This window comes from Panulirus ornatus, chromosome 18, assembly GCF_036320965.1.
Source record: "Panulirus ornatus isolate Po-2019 chromosome 18, ASM3632096v1, whole genome shotgun sequence".
In the NCBI taxonomy this organism is placed as follows: Eukaryota; Metazoa; Arthropoda; class Malacostraca; order Decapoda; family Palinuridae; genus Panulirus; species Panulirus ornatus.
This window is the reverse complement of record NC_092241.1, coordinates 4,997,189-5,020,041: the sequence shown is the minus strand read 5'-3', so window position 1 is coordinate 5,020,041 and position 22,853 is coordinate 4,997,189. Positions and strand designations below refer to the sequence as shown.

The following is a 22,853-nucleotide window of genomic DNA, read 5'->3' as shown; positions in this document are numbered from 1 at the left end:
CTTGTTGCAACATTTGGTTTCGCTATATTTGCACCTGCCAGAGAACTAACTGTTCATGATCGACACTGTCAAACTGGTTTGGGAGCTTGAAGATTGTGTTCGTCTCCCACTTACTCTTCTTTAAGTTGTTCCATCGTTGGCGAATCTAAGGCCTCTAAACTATCCCTGTAAGACATCTTTCTTGTTTCAGGCATCATCTTTACTGTCCTCTTCTGGACCTTCTCTATGCATTATTTATGCATGTATAAGTGAAGTGACCGTACATAGAGGCATATCCTAATTCAAGTCCAACATACGTAATGAGTAGGTTATTGAATACCCCGTTATCCAGTTATTTGAATGCATTTCTAACATTCATCAGTAGACAGTTTGGTTCTTCAAATGTTTTCCTGACGTGTTGTTTATGGGAAACGTTGGGCACAATGTCGACTCCCAAGCCCCACAAACAGTCATGCACCTTGTTACATATTACATTACATTCACATCGAGACTTTCTTTCATTATGTTCGATCTTCATCACTTTGCATATATCAGAACAAACTTGAACATTTTCTACGTCAGCTTGTTAGCTGATACAATCCTCGTCAATTCCTTGATTCTCTCATGAACTTAGCATCATTCGCTAGATTAATTCTCGATCATCTTTATGCATGCTTGAAGATCCAGCCCCTTTACCAGCCTTCTGCTAAGTATCTTCCGTTAACTCAGGAACACAAAATCCCCCCAATCAATTCATTTTGTCTAAAACAGCTCGTTATTTCGTACAGTCTCTGAGAGATTTGCCGGAAATGACCTCTTTCGTCTGAACACATTATTTCTCACTTGGGTAGTTTCGTGTTTGCAACTAATCAACCATTTGTTTTCTGATTACCTTTTCCAGTGTTTTACTAACCACAACCACACATACTGATGTGGAGTTAGTGAAAATTTCTTGTCTCCTCTCTTAAAAGGCAGGTATGACATTTACTCCTAATCCCTTGCCACTACTCCCTCCTCTAGTTAATTGCTTCCCCCCTGTATATGTATCAAAATCATTAGCCTACTATAGATCAATACTACTAGAAGACCAACTGGAAGAAACACCCCTTCCACCCCGCATGAGAGGACTGCCGAAGATTCGCAAACTGGGAATTCCTATGAAGCCAATATCATCTGCAATTGGCAGAGGCCATACAAGTTGGCCAAGCGGCTAGCCAAGCCGATGTCTAGCACATTAGGAACACAATGAAGGAAATATGCTGACCTAATAGAGAGATTATTATTCTAAAAGCAGGAAGATGGCAACGTCCCGTTCGATGGAGCTGAGGCAGTAAGAAGGGTAAAATACAGCGCTGTAGATGAGGACTTGATAAGTGGACCACTTGTCGCGTTATGTGTGAAATTTGGAACATTGGTATCTAACTGGGAAGAATACCGGCAGTATCACGGATTAGCAATGGGATCACCTATGAGAGCAGTCATGGCGTGCCTTTACATGCAAACGCTAGAAAAGGAAAGTTTTAACAGGATCATGAGTACAGGCTCCTTGTGGTTCCGATCCGTAGTGGACGACGTGCTGGTGACAACACCGAACAGGTCTGGCCTACAAGACAAACGCAGAAGCTGAACAAGGTTATGGATAAGATGCAGTTTACCAACAGATAATAATGATAATGGGTAACTTCCGTTCCTCGACACAATAATCTGGAGGACTGGTCTGAGCCCAAGAATCTCAGTGCATAAGAAGCCCACCAACAGGGACGACTGTATTCACTTTCAGCCCACAGATAGAGGACAGATTGGTGTTGCAAAAGGATTCTTTCTCAAGGCCTTAAGGATTTGCAGTGAATAGCACCTGAAAAATGAAATGAACAGTGTGACAGAAGCGTTCATGAAACTGTTCTACCCCGAGAGTCGTCTCATTTAACTTCAAAGCAAAGCCAAGAAAATGGAGGAAATGGCAGAATAGCGAACGGGAAGAACATAGTGACGAAGCGAATGATTTGGCAAGAATCAGGTTCCTAGAGGTGTCTATCTCGCAAAAGGCACAAGTCGGCGACTTTTCCGTGAAGGAGGACAGGGCTACCATTACTACATCAACTGGAAGAAAATTTAGGGATTTTGCTAGACGGAAACGTGTGGTTTATAATATCCCGTGCAGTGGATGCCAACGAGCAAATTTCTGTGAAACAGCGCGTGGGTTGGAAGGGACACGAAGGAAACATAAGGAATCTTGGAACGTCGAATCCTCTCGTGGTTTACTTTGATGACAGGAGCATCTACCTAAGTGGGACGGAGCCCTGGGGATAGAGAGGAATACGAGAAAGGCTCTAGACGCGGCACACCTCCGAGTGAAAGATTCCACAAATACTAGGTCAGGCTTTGTCAGCTGGGTGGAGATTCCAGGTCATATTGCGATACGTGAGTGGTTAACGAAGAAAAGGGCGGGGCTACCTGACCAGTCTAGCTAATGGGAGAACCAGAACCAAACGGGTAGGAGACCAGATGGATGAGGAACAATACGTGCACATAAGTTTGATGTTTCCCTGACATGTAATTGTGCTTGAGGAGTGGAATAAAGTCACTGCTTGAACCTCGTGTTTCTCAATCGCCTTATTATCTTCATAACTGTCATAATAGATGATAGATAGATAGATAGATAGATAGATAGACACAGACAGACAGAGACACAGATAAATAGATAGATGGATGGACAGATGGACAGAGACACAGACAGATATTCATACATATGTAAGTGTATGTGCGTTACCGAACTTTGCCTCCAGTTGGTTACACCTCAATGTGAGAGGCTACTCTCGGCAAGGATGTCTCGTCGTTAACAGACAGGGGTCCAATGTCGTGGAAGACATTATCGCGCCAAAGGAGTCCATTATTTCCCTGCTTCTGACTGTAGAGCAGCGTCGAGGCTGAAGGAGCCTTATGAGATATAAGTGGTACTGGGGTCAAGTAAGATTGATGATAATAATAATAATAATAATAATAATAATAATAATAATAATAATAATAATAATAATAATAACAATAATAATAATAATAATAATAATAATTATTATTATTATTATTATTATTATTATTATTATCATTATTATCATTATTATTATTATCAAAAATAATAATAACAAAAATAACAACAACAATCAATGTGCAGAGGTGGTTTGATCGAGAAGTAATGAATGGTGAAGAGAAGTGTGGTGATAAAAAGTGTGCGGTTGAGAGAGCAGAAGAGGGTGTACTGAAATGATCTGGACAGATGGAGAAATGAGTGAGGAAAGGTTGACAAATAGGATATATATGTGTCTGAGGTGAAGTGAACAAAGAGAAGCGGGAGACCAAATTAGAGGTGGAAAGATGGAACGAAGGTTTTGAGCGATCGGTACCTGAACATGCAAGAGAGTGAAAAGCGTGCACGGAATAGAGTGAACTGGAACGATGTGGTATATTGGAGTCGACGTGCTGTCAATGGACTGAATCAGGGCATGTGAAACGTCTAGTGTAAACCATGGAAAGGTCTGTGGGGCCTGGATGTGTACAGGGAGCTGTGGTTTCAATACATTACTACTTCTTTAACGCGGGAAACGGCGAGCAAACATGGAAAAAATATATACAATAATAATTATCATTATCACTGTTAATAATAATAATATTATCATTATTATCATTATCATTTTATCATCATAATCATCATCTTTATCACATTATTATCATTATCTTATCATTATCATTATTATCATCATTATTATCATTATCATTCCTATCATTTCTATTATTATCATTATCATTATTATCACTATTATCTTACATATATGGAGTGCAGCCTCGAAGCTCAAGGAGCTTCTTGAAGTGAATCCTTGGACTGAATTATGATATTGGTGTGTGTGTGTGTGTGTGTGTGTGTGTGTGTGTGTGTGTGTGTGTGTGTGTGTGTGTGTGTATGTGTGTGATTAGTAGCTACACATCTCGGGTAAAAACTGGACACTGCGGCGGGCAGCTGTGTTTACAACACCTCTCTAAATCATATACTCTCGTGAGTGTCGCCCAAACGAAGGTAATGCCACCCTCCTCTGCCACAGCCAGATGGCATGTTCTTGGCGTATGGTCATCCTGGGCACACATGTGTACCGCCTATGTACTATGGGCTTCACGCAATTGTTATCGTACTTTTTTTTCCAGTGAAATACATTATTTTCTGTTATTCCTCGTTGGTTGGTTATTTCTAGGCCCATCAGCTGCCAGGTCCAATTTAAAGGTTGACGACGTCAAGCTTCTAACACCTGCCAGTCTTTGAACACTTGCTACAGGTGTTCAAGATATTCTACAGCCCACATGTGCTCTTACTATGCATGAGACCCATGTTCTTTCTCTTACTTCCTTCTTTCACTTTTCTTTCAATTTAAGAAACTTCGCCTCAATCTCTTCATTCCGAGAAGAGCAAATACCTTCGTCCACGTTTCTCAACATCTATCATATCTCACTATGCATCCTCGCCATCAAGGTCTGCGTCTGAGTATTACAAAGTCGAAAGTCAAACTATGTCTGGTTCACTTGACGGATCTTAAAAGGGAAACACCAGGATCGCTTCTGAGAGAGAGAGAGAGAGAGAGAGAGAGAGAGAGAGAGAGAGAGAGAGAGAGAGAGAGAGAGAGAGAGAGAGAGAGAGAGAGCACTTACCTTCATTAGCATCTTTCGGCATTTCCGGTAACACAAAAGCATCTTTAGAAATGAGTTTCAATGGATACAATATGCAATCTAGAATTAATTACCATCAGAAAAAACAGCCAATCATCATCAGAGAGAACAATTAATCGTAATTAGAGAGAATGAAATAACAACATAATGACAGTGCAAGTAACTACAACGGTAGTCAGAACAGATAACCAGAAAAATTATCTTCCATACCAGTGAGTTATCGTGAAAGATAACAATTCATTCTGGACAGAACTATCTGTTATCACGTGCAAGCTGTCATCACATCACATGATACAGAATATCTAATGAAACATAAAACGCGTCAGGATAAACCCAGACTACACTCCAGTGATGTGACGGGAGCTATGAGGGAGGGAAGATCTGGATCATAGAAGCTGCCTGGAAGGTAAGAGTTCCAAGCAGGTGAGGATTAACGAGTGTGCTCTTTCTTGAAGCCTGCGGCGGACGAGGAGGGAACTGGGTCCTGAGAGTAAGGTGTAGGGTCAGTAGAGTGTATTAATGAGTGGCTTGACAGGCGTCCATCGACACCATAATGCACAGAAGGGCCTCCGTGGTGTGGTGGTTAGCGTTACGGACACAAGAGTCAGCATGGGCCAGCTTGGGGTCGGAATGCATGGGTTCGAATCCTGGGCTTGGCAGTCGGCCTACACCCAACGTAGGAGCTCATCCTCCCTTCGGGGCAGGTCGGTGAACGGGTACATGGTCTCGTTCGGTGTGTGTGTGTGTGTGTGTGTGGTACATGTATACAAGATTGAGACATGGGACAACACGAGTGTAAAACTTTTTCCGTAACACACAAACGGTAATAAGTAGTAATCACACAATATAGGGGAGAAAGAGATGCGAGGGAGCGTCTGAAAGGTACAAAGAGGCCAAGATTTGATTAAGACAAGACGAGAAGGAAGAAAAAAGTATGAATATACATAATATTGACAATGAATCAGAGTATAACCTCCATAAATATTTTTAGATTCCTAAAGACCAAAATCCGAGAAAAAATCGAATAGACAGACTAAAGAGCAAAGAAGAGTTATTAGCATAAATTATGGTGCATGTGAGCAGTTCGATGTAATATTTCCTGGTATAATAACTTCAGAAGACACGAAATATCCAGTACTACCACTACGAAGAGGCTTATGTTACCCGGGAAACATCATCAAAAAAAGGACGTATGAACGTTCATGAAGAAGGTGGACACGCAGAAGGACTAAGGATCAAATAGAAGCCTACCAATTGTACTCAAGGACTTTACAGATACCTTAGACAAGCCAAGAGTGATGTCGCTTAGAATTTCATTCGAAGACGTTAGCCCCCCAGCGCAATACAGAAGAGCCAATCATAAACTGGTCTATTAGAGAAGGTGGCAAAGGAAGTTTGGACACACAGACCCGTGTCATTATTCTGAGGCAGTCGTCCACAAACTACCAGGTGGAGAAGATAATCCGGTGGCAGAGGACACTCGGGCTTGCGGGAGCGCCATTAAAGACAGCACGGGTTCAGAAGACGGGAATCATGCGCGACGAAGACTTCAGCTGGAAAGAGTGGGCGACATCTTTGCAAAGACGACTAGATGAGCGGATCGTGTGTATTCCTGGAATTCCAGAGGGCCGACCATACTGTCCCTCTTGGAAGGTTGCAAGAGGGGTTGTATTTCAAAGGCAGATTCACGAACACGAGGACAACACGAGAATCTACCTAACGAGAGAGAGAGAGAGAGAGAGAGAGAGAGAGAGAGAGCACAGGAGTTGTTTCGTGGCGGACCAAGGTAGCAAACTGGGTCCATCAGAACTCTAGTGTTCTTAAGACCATCTCTTGTCTTTGATCAATGCAAATGACTCGCCAGAACTGACTGAATCGTATCTCTACATACTTGCTGGTGATGCTAAACCTATTGATGAAGTGATAAGTTCAGCATGACACGAATAGACGGTTAAAATGAAGCGGAATTGGGACAAGTGGCTTATGAAACTGAATCCTATAAATCGATTATACGAGTTATCAGGATGGGATGCGGTGAAAAAAAAACTAGATTCTATCAACTTAAAACAAGATAACGAAAATTAATCTGGGAATTAAGTCTCAGAGTTTACCTGCAGCTGAAACTTATGACCAGAATATCAGATGAGGAAGGGCGTGGCAGAAGGAAAATATTGTACTTGAGCCACGGTAAATACATAATCGCAGAAGACAACTGTATGATCAAGAACATGCATCGTAACACGTTCATCTGAAACTGATGAAGATTCATCTACAGCTCTGGTCTCCCTAAATGAACATAACACACAGAGCATGCTGAAGATACAAGTGGACACAGCTAAGATGGAGCTAGAATTACAATAGTAATGTCTAAATAATCATACTCTAGATCAACGATGCTTCATATTGGACGAAAACGATATACCATGGTCGAAATCCACTGAATGATCTAGTGTGCTTCTAATTGGTTAAAAGGAGAGAAGAGTTGGGTTCAGTCTGTCCAGATTGGACAAAAGTACCATAAGTAAAGGCATGATGAATACCTTGTAACTTCCAATGGGGGTGAAATTCCATGGACCAGTTACCCTAAGCAACGACAGGAAATTCCAGGAATATACAAGATATCGGGACTCTGGACATATAACTTTCATTTATTTACCCCCAAAAAAGAGAAATGAAACCGTTCAACAGGCTAAGGAAATGAAACCGTTCAACAGGCTAAGGCGAGGAGGAAAACAAGAATAACGTCAGAAATTTCTGAAGGCTGTATGACTGGAGCATGACGTTATGAGACGTATCTGATGAGTGTGTAGATACTCACACACACACACACACACACACACACACACACACACACACACACACACATTACGTCAGTATTAACAGTTCTGTGTTTCCGGGCGCAGGACAGACACCCACCAATTGGCTAGAGGTAATAACAGCGCCATGAAAAAAAAAAAAAAAAACCACAGTTATCGTGTGAACGAAAGAATGCGATACAGTTCGACTGCACCAGCAAAACAAAGCCTCTGGCGACCATTGTTATATGGTTCTTCCAGCTGATTAAGCGACCGTCTCAACTCTGACCTTATCCCTGGACGCTCCCCCACTGTGGCCTCATCTCAAAATGTCAGACAGATCAAGACGGGGACCAGTTTTTCCCTCAGACGCGGCACGAGGGATTATGAGAGACAGTGAGGGGACTGATGGTGGAGACACCGTGTGGCATAATGTCAGTCATAGTGGGGACACTGTCTGGTATAATGTTAGTCATAGCAGAGACACTGTCTGGTATAATGTCAGTCATAGTGGGGACATCGTCTGGTATTCTGTTAGTCATAGAGGGGACACCGTTTGGTATAATGTCAGTCATAGTGGGGACACCATCTGGTATAATGTCACAGTGGGGACAATGTCTGGTATAATGTCAGTCATAGTGGGGACACCGTCTGGTATAATGTCAGTCATAGTGGGGACATCGTCTGGTATAATGTTAGTCATAGAGGGGACACCGTTTGGTATAATATCAGTCATAGTGGGGACACCATCTGGTATAATTTCATAGTGGGGACACTGTCTGGTTTAATGTCAGTCATAGGGGGGACACCGTCAGGTATAATGTCAAGTCATAGTGGGGTCACTGTCTGATATAATGTCAGTTATAGTGGGGACACCGTCTGATATAATATTAAGTCATTGTGGGGACTGTTTAGTATAATGTCAGTCATAGTGGAGACACCATCTGGTATAATGCCACAGTGGGGACACTGGTTTAATGTCCGTCATAGTGGGGACACCGTTTGGTATAATGTCAAGTCATAGTGGGGACATTGTCTGATATAATGTCAGTTAGAGTGGGGACACCGTTTGATATAATGTTAGTCATAGTGGAGACACTGTTTAGCATAATGTCAGTCATAGTGGGGACACCGTCTGATATAACGTTAGTCATAGTGGGGACACTGTTTAGTATAATGTCAGTCATAGTGCGGCCACCGTATGGTATAATGTCATAGTGGAGACAATGTCTGGTATAATGTCAGTCATAGTGGAGACAATGTCTGGTATAATGTCAGTCATGGTGGAGACAATGTCTGGTATAATGTCAGTCATGGTGGAGACAATGTCTGGTATAATGTCAGTCATAGTAGAGAAAATGTCTGGTATAATGTCAGTCATAGTGGAGACAATGTCTGGTATAATGTCAGTCATAGTGGAGACAATGTCTGGTATAATGTCAGTCATGGTGGAGAAAATGTCTGGTATAATGTCAGTCATGGTGGAGACAATGTCTGGTATAATGTCAGTCATAGTGGAGACAATGTCTGGTATAATGTCAGTCATAGTGGAGACAATGTCTGGTATAATGTCAGTCATAGTGGAGACAATGTCTGGTATAATGTCAGTCATAGTGGAGACAATGTCTGGTATAATGCCAGTCATAGTGGAGACAATGTCTGGTATAATGCCAGTCATGGTGGAGACAATGTCTGGTATAATGTCAGTCATAGTGGAGAAAATGTCTGGTATAATGTCAGTCATAGTGGAAACAATGTCTGGTACAATGTCAGTCATAGTGGAGACAATGTCTGGTATAATGTCAGTCATAGTGGAGACAATGTCTGGTATAATGCCAGTCATAGTGGAGACAATGTCTGGTATAATGTCAGTCATGGTGGAGACAATGTCTGGTATAATGTCAGTCATAGTGGAGAAAATGTCTGGTATAATGTCAGTCATAGTGGAAACAATGTCTGGTACAATGTCAGTCATAGTGGAGACAATGTCGGGTACAATGTCAGTCATAGTGGAGACACTGTTTGGTATAATGTCAGTCATAGTGGGAACATCATCTGGGATAATGTCAGTCATAGTGGGGACCCCGTCTGGTATGTCATAGTGGGGCCAATGTCTGGTATAATGTCAGTCACAGTGGGGACACCGTCTGGTATGACATAGTGGGGACAATGTCTGGTATAATGTCAGTCATAGTGGAAACAATGTCTGGTATAATGTCAGTCATAGTGGAGAAAATGTCTGGTATAATGTCAGTCATAGTGGAAACAATTCTGGTACAATGTCAGTCATAGTGGAGACAATGTCGGGTACAATGTCAGTCATACTGGGGACACTGTCTGGTATAAAGTCAGTCATAGTGGGGACATCGTCTGGTATAATGTCAATTATAGTGGGGACACTGTATGGTATAATGTCAGTCACAGTAAGGACACCTTAGTCACAACTCCCACGCCAGTTAGTTTAAAATACTACGTGTCATACTTGTCAAGCATATCATGAGTGGATTTTATGACCATATTGCAGCCGACAGCTACGTAAACCAGAAACACATAATTACTACATAAATACATGTTCGCCAACACCGGTGTCAGAATATTTAACAACTTCCCCCGCCCTCCATCCCCCCCCCCCCCCTCCGATAGTTGGATCACAATGGTATCTGTGTGCAGTTACATTTGGACCCCAGTAATATCTGGACTACGATGGTATAGGTGTGTCATAACGTTTTAACCCTGCAGAAACGGCAGCGTATTTTGTATCCACACTCGAAAAGGGGGTTCTTCTTGTGTGTGTGTGTGTGTGTGTGTGTGTGTGTGTGTGTGTGTGTGTGTGTGTGTGTGTGAGTGTGTGTGTTACGGGAGAGAGTTTTACACTTATGTTTCCCCGTCTCTTTTAATAAAGTACCATTTCTTAACTCCTATGTGTGTACACACACACACACACACACACACACACACACAGGTAGCCATTTATCGACCAGCCCCGGGAAAAGGATGAACACCTAGGGAGGGTGCAAGCCAACTGTCATATACAGAATATAAATAGAAGAAATAATAAGTTATTAAGTTTATTTGATTGATTACTCATGACATACCTAATCATACATCTGTTTTCTCTCTTACTTGTTCGCCGATTTCAGCGTTAGCGAGGTAACGCCAGAAACAGACCAAGAAAAAGCTTACTTTCATTCATTCTCTAACATTCATGTATAATGTACTGAGACCAGAGCTCCCTATCTATAGCCAAGCCCCAAGGAGTTCCAGGTTTCCCCCGACCGCTTCATGTGTCCTGGTTCAGCCCATTGAGAGCATGTCACTCCCTGTATACAACATCGTTCTATCCGTGCACGTCTCTCACCCTCTTGAATGTTCAATGTCCCAACTACTCAATGGCTCTTTCTCTCAGTCCTTCTGGCTCCTTCTCTGTCTTCCCTACCCCTTGCTCCCTCCATTTCTTGGCATTTCCTCTGTCTTTCTTCGTTCATCCTCTCCATATTCTAAACCACCTCATTACACCCTGGTCCATTCTCCTAATCCTACTCCTCACAAATTTCTCTTACCCTGCCATTCCTTCCATGACCACTAATGCTCACTCCAACAGACTCCCCCTTCCCCTTTTGTACTTTTGCATTCACGGGCCATACAACACCATTGGGACTACTCTACCATCAAACATAACCATCTTTACCCTCAATGAAAGTGCGCTCTCCTTCCACACATTCCTCAATGCAGTTAAAATCTTTGCATCCTTTGATTCACCTCAGCTTCACAGTTCCATCCGCTGCCGTGTCCATTCTCAACTATTTAAAGCACACCACTTCCTCAGGCTTTCCCTATTCAAAGTCTCCTCTTTGCACACATACACCTCTGACACAGACTTCACTTAGAACGACTCACCCTCGTCCCGTCCTACTCGCACACACACCTTTACTCTCCCGATGAAAAAAACTCTGCATCTCAATGCCACACCTTTGGTCGCAGCTCCTTCCATAATTATACAGACCGTTATCCATGACCATCATCTTATACAATGCGGTCAGGAAGGTCATTCATATCAGGGACAACATCAGCTCGTAATCGTTCATGGATGGAGACCGCCAACCCAGGGGACCGGAAATGATAATTGTGTAAATGCATAATTGAACCCTTAATTAGTTTTATCCTGTGACCTCTCTTTAACCCCTAAATGAAGATATGTGTATATATTTCATTTATACCTGCATGCCTTTCCCGGCTTAACTACGCAGCGTTTGAAGCAAACGACTGAGCTTTTCTGGATAATATCCTCCTTCTATTACCTCGACTTAGAATAATACAGGAGGAGAGAATTTTCAGACCTACTCCAACCCCTTACAGTCGCCTTCTACAGTGTAGAGACCCTCAGCCCAAACTACAGTATATAACAGAAACTTCACTAATAAGACACTATAGAATATCACGATATATATATATATATATATATATATATATATATATATATATATATATATATATATATATATATATGAAAGGCGTGCAAGGAATAGAGTGAATTGGAACGATGTGGTATACCGGGGTCGACGTGCTGTCAATGGATTGAACCAGGGCATGTGAAGCGTCTGGGGTCAACCATGGAAAGTTCTGTGGGGCCTGGATGTGGAAAGGGAGCTGTGGTTTCAGTACATTATTACATGACAGCTAGAGACTGAGTGTGAACGAATGGGGCCTTTGTTATCTTTTCCTAGCGCTACCCCGCACACATGAGGGGGGAGGGTGTTGTCCTTCCATGTGTGGCGGGGTGGCGATGGGAATGAATAAAGGCAGCCAGTATGAATTATGTACATGGGTATATATATGTATACATTGAGATGTATAGGTATGTATATTTCCGGGTGTGGACGTGTACGTATATACATGTGCATGAGGGGGGGGGTGGGGGGGGGGTTGGGCCATTCTTTCGTCTGTTTCCTTGCGCTACCTCGCTAACGCGGGAGACAGCGTCAAAGCAAAATAAAAAAAACAATATATATATATATATATATATATATATATATATATATATATATATATATATATATATATATATATATATATATATATATTCCTATGAGTCCACGGAGAAAATGAAACACGATAAGTTCCCAAATGCACTTTCGTGTAATAATCGCATCATCAGGGGAGACACAAGAGAGAAATAACAGTCAGTTGATATGCAACGAAGAGACGTAGCTAGGACGCCATTTGGTAAACAGGCAATTGTCCAAGACAGACAACGAGCCTATCATAAACTTATGTGGGCAAGAAGGTGAATTGTTTACAAATCTTATCATCAATAAAGTCATCCAATTTGTATAGACCTTCACTAAAATTAAGGTTACAATTCTCTGTGTATTCAATAATATAAGATTCAATGATATTTCTCGTGGTAGTGGAGTTAGTTAATAACTGAGATGGCATTACTCCAGTCAATACAATAATCAAAGTTTTCAATGTGATCAAACAAGGTATTTGATTCTTGTCCTGTTCTTATACTATATTTATGCTGCTTAGTCTAACAGAAAGATCCTTACCAGTCTGCCCAACATAAAACTTATCACAATATCGACATGGCACTTTATAGATGCACCCAGGAGAATTTTCTGGTGAGTTCCTGATTAAAGTATTCTTCATAGTATTATTGTTGCTGAAAGCAACATTTAGATTAAAGGATTAAAGCAACATGGGAAGTAAAGTAAAATTATGATTATTAAAAGGGAGAACTAAAAGATTCTAGGTGTCACAGGGAGGTTTGGGCTCAACTCTACAAAATGATTGCTAACTTAAGGGATTTATCAATGAAAGATCTAGGGTACTTTAACTTAGATCAAATCGAAAATATCTTCTCAAACTCATCACCAATACATATGATATAATATCATACTTTGTCACTGTCTCCCGCGTTAGCTACGTAGCGCAAGGAAACAGACAAAGGAATGGCCCAACCCAAGACGAAAGGATGGCCCAACCCAGACGAAAGGATATATACATATATATATATGAAGTCTGTTGGGGATGATAGAGCTTGGGAAGTGAGTCAGTTGTTGTTCGCTGATGATACAGCGCTGGTGGCGGATTCATGTGAGAAACTGCAGAAGCTGGTGACTGAGTTTGGTAAAGTGTGTGGAAGAAGAAAGTTAAGAGTAAATGTGAATAAGAGCAAGGTTATTAGGTACAGTAGGGTTGAGGGTCAAGTCTATTGGGAGGTGAGTTTGTATGGTGAAAAACTGGAGGAAGTGAAGTGTTTTAGATATCTGGGAGTGGATCTGTCAGCGGATGGAACCATGGAAGCGGAAGTGGATCATAGGGTGGGGGAGGGGGCGAAAATTTTGGGAGCCTTGAAAAATGTGTGGAAGTCGAGAACATTATCCCGGAAAGCAAAAATGGGTATGTTTGAAGGAATAGTAGTTCCAACAATGTTGTATGGTTGCGAGGCGTGGGCTATGGATAGAGTTGTGCGCAGGAGGATGGATGTGCTGGAAATGAGATGTTTGAGGATAATGTGTGGTGTGAGGTGGTTTGATCGAGTAAGTAACGTAAGGGTAAGAGAGATGTGTGGAAATAAAAAGAGCGTGGTTGAGAGAGCAGAAGAGGGTGTTTTAAAATGGTTTGGGCACATGGAGAGAATGAGTGAGGAAAGATTGACCAAGAGGATATATGTGTCGGAGGTGGAGGGAACGAGGAGAAGAGGGAGACCAAATTGGAGGTGGAAAGATGGAGTGAAAAAGATTTTGTGTGATCGGGGCCTGAACATGCAGGAGGGTGAAAGGAGGGCAAGGAATAGAGTGAATTGGAGCGATGTGGTATACAGGGGTTGACGTGCTGTCAGTGGACTGAATCAAGGCATGTGAAGCGTCCGGGGTAAACCATGGAAAGCTGTGTAGGTATGTATATTTGTGTGTGTGGACGTGTGTATGTACATGTGTATGGGGGGGGTTGGGCCATTTCTTTCGTCTGTTTCCTTGCGCTACCTCGCAAACGCGGGAGACAGCGACAAAGTATAAAAAAAAAAAAAAAAAAAAAAAAAAAAAAAAAAAAAATATATATATATATATATATATATATATATATATATATATATATATATATATATATATATATATATATATATATATATGACACTTACTAATGATGACAGTGACTGGCAAGCAGTGAAAGGCAGCGAAATATTTGCGACAAAATGTTTCCGAGATCTCTAACGCAGATGGCCAGCCACGTAAGGCAGCGATTACAGTGACCGGCACAGTGACACCCACTGTCATTACGACGGACGAGGAGTCTCTAGTTATGGCAGAGGCTGTCGCGTCGCTGGCTTCATTTTGTGCTGACTGAAACCAGAAGGCGACTCTGGTCATTACGATCGAAAGACCAATCCAGTCACTTTTAACTCTTCTTTTTTTTAAGTATAGGATAAGGAAATTATAAATAACAGTGTCAGTGATATAAGATATTGGGTAGTACTTGTACTACGGCAAGTATACACACAGAGTCACTGCTGCTAATGACAAAGAACTCACAGAATTAGCGGTTTCTGCACAGAGTTCAAGAGAGCCAACACAAGAGACAGACAGACTGGGGAGTGTTGAATTGTATGCGAGACAGATTCGTATCTAATAAACTGCATTACGAATCTCTCGGCTCACAGCCAAGAGGTGCGGCTATCTCTCAGCTCACAGCCGAAAGGTGCCGTTATTACTATGCTCACAACCAAGAGCTGCCGCTATGGTTCAGCTCACGGCCAAGAGGTGGCTATCACTCAGCTCAGCCAAGAGGTGCTGCTAATCACTCGCTTCAGCCAAGAAGTGCTGTTATCACACGCCTCACAGCCAAGAGGTGCTTCTATCACTCAGCCCAGAGTCGAAAGGTGCTTCTATCACTCAGCCCAGAGTCGAAAGGTGCTTCTATCACTCAGCCCAGAGTCGAAAGGTGCTTCTATCACTCAGCCCAGAGTCGAAAGGTGCTTCTATCACTCAGCTCAGAGTCGAAAGGTGCTTCTATCACTCAGCCCAGAGTCGAAAGGTGCTTCTATCACTCAGCCCAGAGTCGAAAGGTGCTTCTATCACTCAGCCCACAGCCAAGAAGTGCTTATATCACTCAGTTCACAGCCAAGAGGTGCCGCTATCACTCGCCTCACAGCCAAGAGGTGCTTTTATAACTCAGCTCACAGCCAAGAGGTGCAGCTATCACTCCACCTACTCACACATAACCAGAGTGGATTTTCCCACGAAACTCGAAGAAATTAAGAAAAGATCGACTCCAGTCGTCATCAAAAAAATTGTGACTGCAGTGACTAAAACCATCCGCTGCTACACTTCGACACCCCCACAAGTCATTTGACGAACAATGACGAAAAGGGTAAATTGTGGCAGACTGTCTCATCCTTGTTTCCCATCAAATCAGACCGACTACAGAGCATCGCTCTACGCCGCGCAGATCACGCCTCTACCAGACTACATCAAAATAAAACAATGATGGATTTATGTTGATATCTTATAACACTACGCACAACACCCTGACACAGTCTGTTCGTATATAACAAGGAGCGTGGGAATTAACTAACTGCGATAGTTATAAATGCAGTTTCGTGCCATTTAATCTACTCGTAGTTAGCGTGTATGCGAGTTATTATCTACGTATTGCCTTTCGTCTGCTCTTCTTATCTCGTCTGTTTTATTCACCTGTGTAACAAACATCAAGTCGTTTCTTTCCACTTCATATACCTAATTGTATCACAGCATTTTTTGTAACTTTAGATTTCGCCTTTACCGTCTGCTGAGTGTCTGCACTGCAGACAAGTTTAGTGCATTTCTGTGCCAGCAATCCTATTTCACAAGCCATTACAACAGTGACCAGATGGACGAAGTGATTTAAATCATAAAGGTTACAAATTATGCTCCTGATTTCCTATCTGTAAATGTCTCTGTATCTTCAGCAAGTGAGAAAATGCAGAACTTTTCTTCAAATTCGTATAGTAATACCTAGCACACACTGCATATTCTCCTGCTTCGTTCACATCTGTCAGGCGTTCAATTAAAAGGAAAATATATACCTTTCCTCACATCCCATGGCACTCTTTCATTTTGTAAACTTCCACTTCAAGCCCCAAGCTTTTGTACCCTTCCCCAGCTCTGAAAAGTCTGTCGTTTCCCACAAACCAGCTGCTTGACTCAGGAAAATTATATGTAGTTACCTACTTTGTAATTGCCTGTTCTACAGCAAGGGGAGGGAGTTCTACACTCGTCGGGCGTCACAGCTCGATCTTACTTCATGATAGAAAGTTTTAAAGCTTTGCATACTGTCAGCTTTCATAATATCTCTGCTTAGCTGTGTGTGTGTGTGTGTGTGTGTGTGTGTGTGTGTGTGTGTGTGTGTGTGTGTGTCATACATAAATGGGCGTAAAGACATGATACATATATACAAGGTTAAGCGACGGGGTAACAAATGTAAAACTCTCTCCCCGTTACGCATAAATAGTAATCACAAAACAGTCTGTACACACACACAGCTGCGGTGTCCGAGTGGTTAAGGAGATGGACTTGAAATCCATTGGGCTCTGCCCGCACAGGTTCGAATCCTGTCCGCAGCGGAAATACTTTTACGGGCCTCAGTGGCGTAGTTACTGGACACGAGTCAGCTCGGGTTAGTCCGAGATCGGACCCCGCATGGTTTCGAATCCTAGGCGCCGTAGTCCATCAACAAAAATCTCAGGTGTTCATCCTCCCCTTGGAGCTGGTCGATGAATGGCTACCAGGTTTAGGCTGAGGTGTGCGTGTGTGTGACTGTGGTTGACACATTCTGAGATCTTCTGCCCAAATATCTCATCACGTATGCGGCTGAGAGACCCAGGTGACGTAACCATCCCGTCACGAAATTAGGAAACCATATAGCCGTCTGAAAGAGCAGAGTGAGCGTTGGTGACGCCAACTGAAGCATGAGGCAGACTGTGTGTGGGAGATGCAGGACGTGCGGGATGAACGAAGGTGTGGACGGAGGCGAGAGAAGGGTCGATGGTCACTAAACCGGGGAGAGAAAATTCTGGAGTATGCTTCCCCCAAAAATGTCACCTCCTATGTGGAACGTTGATCTGTTCCGTTGTTCTGATAAACAAATAAAGAATTTGTGTACATCGTTTAGCAGGTACAAAAGCGGCGATAAGATATGCAAGTCGATTCAGAAAAGAACGTTAAAGTCTAGCCTAAAGGAAGAAAATCTTTCTTTTTGCCTCTGAAAAACTGGCCGGGTGATAAAGAACGTGAAATTGCCAGAGACACGTAACAGATATCAGAGACTATGACATTTATGTGGTCCTCATCATGAGTTCGTATAAACTCCAGAGACCAGACAAGTGACAGTGAGTGACCCATGGATCGAAAAAAGATATCCCACGGATTTACCTAAAACCCGTGGTCCGTTCCTTTAGCTAAAGTCAACAAACGATCAAGATTATAACGTCTGAGACTCGAGTATATACATACATATACCAAAGTCAGATGCACTACATGTTTGAAGTAAAGAGATCACCAGATAATTCTCTACAGAAAAGAGGGATAATTATGATGGAATATATATATATATATTATCCCTGGGGATAGGGGATTAAGAATACTTCCCACATATTCCCTGCGTGTCGTAGAAGGCGACTAAAAGGGGAGGGAGCGGGGGGCTGGAAATCCTCCCCTCTCGTTTTTTTTTTTTTAATTTTCCAAAAGAAGGAACAGAGGGGGCTAGGTGAGGATATTCCAAAAAAAGGCCCAGTCCTCTGTTCTTACCGCTACCTCGCTAACGCGGGAAATGGCGAAGTTTAAAAGGAAAAAAAAAAAAAAAAAAAAAAATATATATATATATATATATATATATATATATATATATATATATATATATATATATATTCTTTTTTCTTTCATACTATTTGCCATTTCCCGCGTCAGCGAGGTAGCGTTAAGAACAGAGGACTGGGCCTCTGAGGAAACATCCTCACCCGGACCCCTTCTCTGTTCCTTCCTTTTGTGAAAAAAAAAAAAAAAATCGAGAGGGGAGGATTTCCAGGATATACAGTGGCAGTCTGTGTCAATACAAACCAAACAAACTGAAGAAGACTCATGTGTCACTGCCAAGACACAAGACTCAACAAATGGTCACTTCCTTCAAATCTACCATATATATACGTATACCTCCGTGGTATAGCGGATAATGTTCCTCACCATGACGCACCCACGAGCAGCTCAGGGTCGAGCGCATAAGTCTCCTCCTTCCCTCCACCTCCGACACATATATCCTCTTGGTCAATCTTTCCTCACTCATTCTCTCCATGTGCCCAAACCATTTCAAAACACCCTCTTCTGCTCTCTCAACCACGCTCTTTTTATTTCCACACATCTCTCTTACCCTTACGTTACTTACTCGATCAAACCACCTCACACCACACATTGTCCTCAAACGTCTCATTTCCAGCACATCCATCCTCCTGCGCACCACTCTATCCATAGCCCACGCCTCGCAACCATACATCATTGTTGGAACCACTATTCCTTCAAACATACCCATTTTTGCTTTCCGAGATAATGTTCTCGACTTCCACACATTCTTCAAGGCTTCCAGAATTTTCGCCCCCTCCCCCACCCTATGATCCACTTCCGCTTCCATGGTTCCATCCGCTGCCAGATCCACTCCCAGATATCTAAAACACTTCACTTCCTCCAGTTTTTCTCCATTCAAACTCACCTCCCAATTGACTTGACCCTCAACCCTACTGTACCTAATAACCTTGCTCTTATTCACATTTACTCTTAAATTTCTTCTTTCACACACTTTACCAAACTCAGTCACCAGCTTCTGCAGTTTCTCACATGAATCAGCCACCAGCGCTGTATCATCAGCGAACAACAACTGACTCACTTCCCAAGCTCTCTCATCCCCAACAGATTTCATACTTGCCCCTCTTTCCAAAACTCTTGCATTCACCTCCCTAACAACCCCATCCATAAACAAATTAAACAACCATGGAGACATCACACACCCCTGCCGCAAACCTACATTCACTGAGAACCAATCACTTTCCTCTCTTTAATGAATTTACTTTGATAATGGCATTCAGTCACCCATGCCGTATCACTTATTATAGGATAAAAAAAAATTATAGGAAAAAAAAAGATCGTAAATTGTTCATACGCAGCAAATTACTTTCATATAAGATCCACGCGATGGCAGCTCGAGGCCACAATGTCAGATCGATCGTCCTTTAATTACACACACAAAAAGTTTTTAATTTCTCGTCAAGGTCGTGAAAGTGTCTTTCTGATTCGTCAGTTGTACCCGTGTAATCATTAGCATCTTAATGAGCGTCACAGTCTCTACGCTAAGCTCTAAATCTTTCTTCTTTAAGCAGGGGATACGCCGAAAATGATACCCCTATTTAAAACTTGTGAGGTTGTGCGTTCTCATCTTTATTATTATTATCATCGTCATCATTATTATAGCTATAAATACATTTATGACGTTCGGAATACAATATTAGATATTTTCTAGGGATGCGTTAGCATAAATCTACTTAGATTTAGTTACATGATTAGTTGCACGATTTTTGTCATACGCCAGGCAGCTCAGCACAGTAGTTGCCATACAAGATGCCGCCATTTGTAATACCGTGTACCATGATATCTTATGACACAGGATATGACGTTCAGTGTCATTTTGTGTTAGTCCAAAAAAAAAGCTGTGGCTTACTTCTGCCTCCTAAGCGGGATATATATTCTCGCTGTTGTATGTGGGTGATTAATATATATATATATATATATATATATATATATATATATATTTTTGCTTTGTCGCTGTCTCCCGCGTTTGCGAGGTAGCGCAAGGAAACAGACGAAAGAAATGGCCCAACCCACCCCATACACATGTATATACATACGTCCACACACACGCAAATATACATACCTATATTGAAAAGTGTGTGGAAGTCGAGAACGTTATCTTGGAAAGCAATAATGGGTGTATTTGAAGGAATAATGGTTCCAACAATGTTATATGGTTGCGACGCGTGGGCTACAGATAAGAGTTGTGCGGAGGAGGGTGGATGTGCTGGAAATGAGATGCTTGAGGACAATGTGTGGTGTGAGGTGGCTTGATCAGGTAATGAAAGGGTAAGAGAGATGTGTGGTAATAAAAAGAGTGTGGTTGTAAGAGCAGAAGAGGGTGTTTTGAAATCGTTTGGTCACATGGAGAGAATGAGTGAGGAAAGACTGACAAAGAGGATATATGTGTCAAGAGGTGGAGAGAACGAGGAAAGTGCGAGACCAAATTGGAGGTGGAAACATGGAGTGAAAAAGATTTTGAGTGATTGGGGCCTGAACATGCAGGATGGTGAAAGGCGTGCAAGGAATAAAGTGAAATGGAACGATGTGGTATACCGGGGTCGACGTGCTGTCAATGGATTGAACCAGGGCATGTGAAGCGTCTGGGGTAAACCATGGAAAGTTTTGTGGGGCCTGGATGTGGAAACGGAGCTGTGGTTTCGGTGCATTATACATGACAGTTAAAGATTGAGTGTGAACTAATGTGGCCTTTCTTTTCTTTTCCTATCGCTACCTCGTGCACATGCGGGGGGAAGGGTTTGTTATTTCATGTGTGGCGACGGAGTGAATAAGGGCAGACAGTATGAATTATGTACATGTGTATATATGTATATGTCTGTGTGTATATATATGTATACGTTGAGAGGTATAGGTATGTATATGTGCTGTGTGGACGTGTATGTATATACATGTGTATGTGGGTTTAATGGGCCATTCTTTCGTCTGTTTCCTTGCGCTGCATCGCATACGCGTGAGACAGCGACAAACTATAATAAATAAATAAATATATATATATATATATATATATATATATATATATATATATATTATACTTTGTCGCTGTCTCCCGCGTTAGCGAGGTAGCGTAAGGAAACAGACGAAAGAATGGCATAACCAACCGACATACACATGTATATACATACACGTTCTCACACGCATATATACATACCTATACATTTCAACGTATACATACATAATTGCTGCCTTTATTCATTCCCGTCGCCACCCCGCCAAACGTGAAATGACAACCCCCTTCCCCTCACGTAAGCGAGGTAGCGCTAGGAAAAGACAAGAAAGGCCACATTCGTTCTTACTCAGTCCCTAGTTGTCATATATATGCATGCATATATATATATATATATATATATATATATATATATATATATATATCCCTAGGGATAGGGGAGAAAGAATGCTTCCCACGTATTCCCTGCGTGTCGTAGAAGGCGACTAAAAGGGAAGGGAGCGGGGTGCTGGAAATCTTCCCCTCTCATTTTTTTTTCTTAATTTTCCAAAGGAAGGAACAGAGAAGGGGGCCGGGTGAGGATGTTTCCACAGAGGCCCAGTCCTCTGTTCTTAACGCTACCTCGCTGAGGCGGGAAATGGCGAATAGTATGAAATATATATTTATATATATATATATATATATATATATATATATATATATATATATATATATATATATATATATATATATTATACTTTGTCGCTGTCTCCCGCGTTAGCGAGGTATCGCAAGGAAACAGACGAAAGAATGGCACAACACACCCACACAAAGTGTATTGTATGCATACACGTCCACACTCGCACATATACATACTTATACATTTCAACGTATATATATATATATATATATATATATATATATATATATATATATATATATATATATATATATATATCATACAAAGCTCCAACAGCCAGGATCGAACCTGGGACCCCTTGTGCAAGAGGCAGGCATAGTGCCATTGTACAAAGGCAAAGGGGATAAGAGTGAGTGCTCAAATTACAGAGGTATAAGTTTGTTGAGTATTCCTGGAAAATTATATGGGAGGGTATTGATTGAGAGGGTGAAGGCATGTACAGAGCATCAGATTGGGGAAGAGCAGTGTGGTTTCAGAAGTGGTAGAGGATGTGTGGATCATGTGTTTGCTTTGAAGAATGTATGTGAGAAATACTTAGAAAAGCAAATGGATTTGTATGTAGCATTTATGGATCTGGAGAAGGCATATGATAGAGTTGATAGAGATGCTCTGTGGAAGGTATTAAGAATATATGGTGTGGGAGGCAAGTTGTTAGAAGCAGTGAAAAGTTTTTTTATCGAGGATGTAAGGCATGCGTACGTGTAGGAAGAGAGGAAAGTGATTGGTTCCCAGTGAATGTAGGTTTCCAGCAGGGGTGTGTGATGTCTCCAGGGTTGTTTAATTTGTTTATGGAAGGGGTTGTGAGGGAGGTGAATGCAAGAGTTTTGGATAGAGGGGCAAGTATGCAGTCTGTTGTGGAT

At 41.9% G+C, this 22,853-nt stretch overlaps 1 long non-coding RNA gene and 1 other non-coding gene across 2 annotated transcripts in view; one reads left to right on the top strand and one right to left on the bottom strand.

Moving 5' to 3' along the window:
* Nucleotides 1-22,853, bottom strand: part of LOC139754962 (uncharacterized) — a 310,481-nt gene that overhangs the window by 42,609 nt on the left and 245,019 nt on the right. The gene's annotated exons all lie outside the window — the stretch shown is intronic.
* TRNAS-UGA (transfer RNA serine (anticodon UGA)) lies at nucleotides 17,001-17,082 on the top strand. Its single transcript has one exon. It is a non-coding gene; the product is annotated as a tRNA-Ser (tRNA).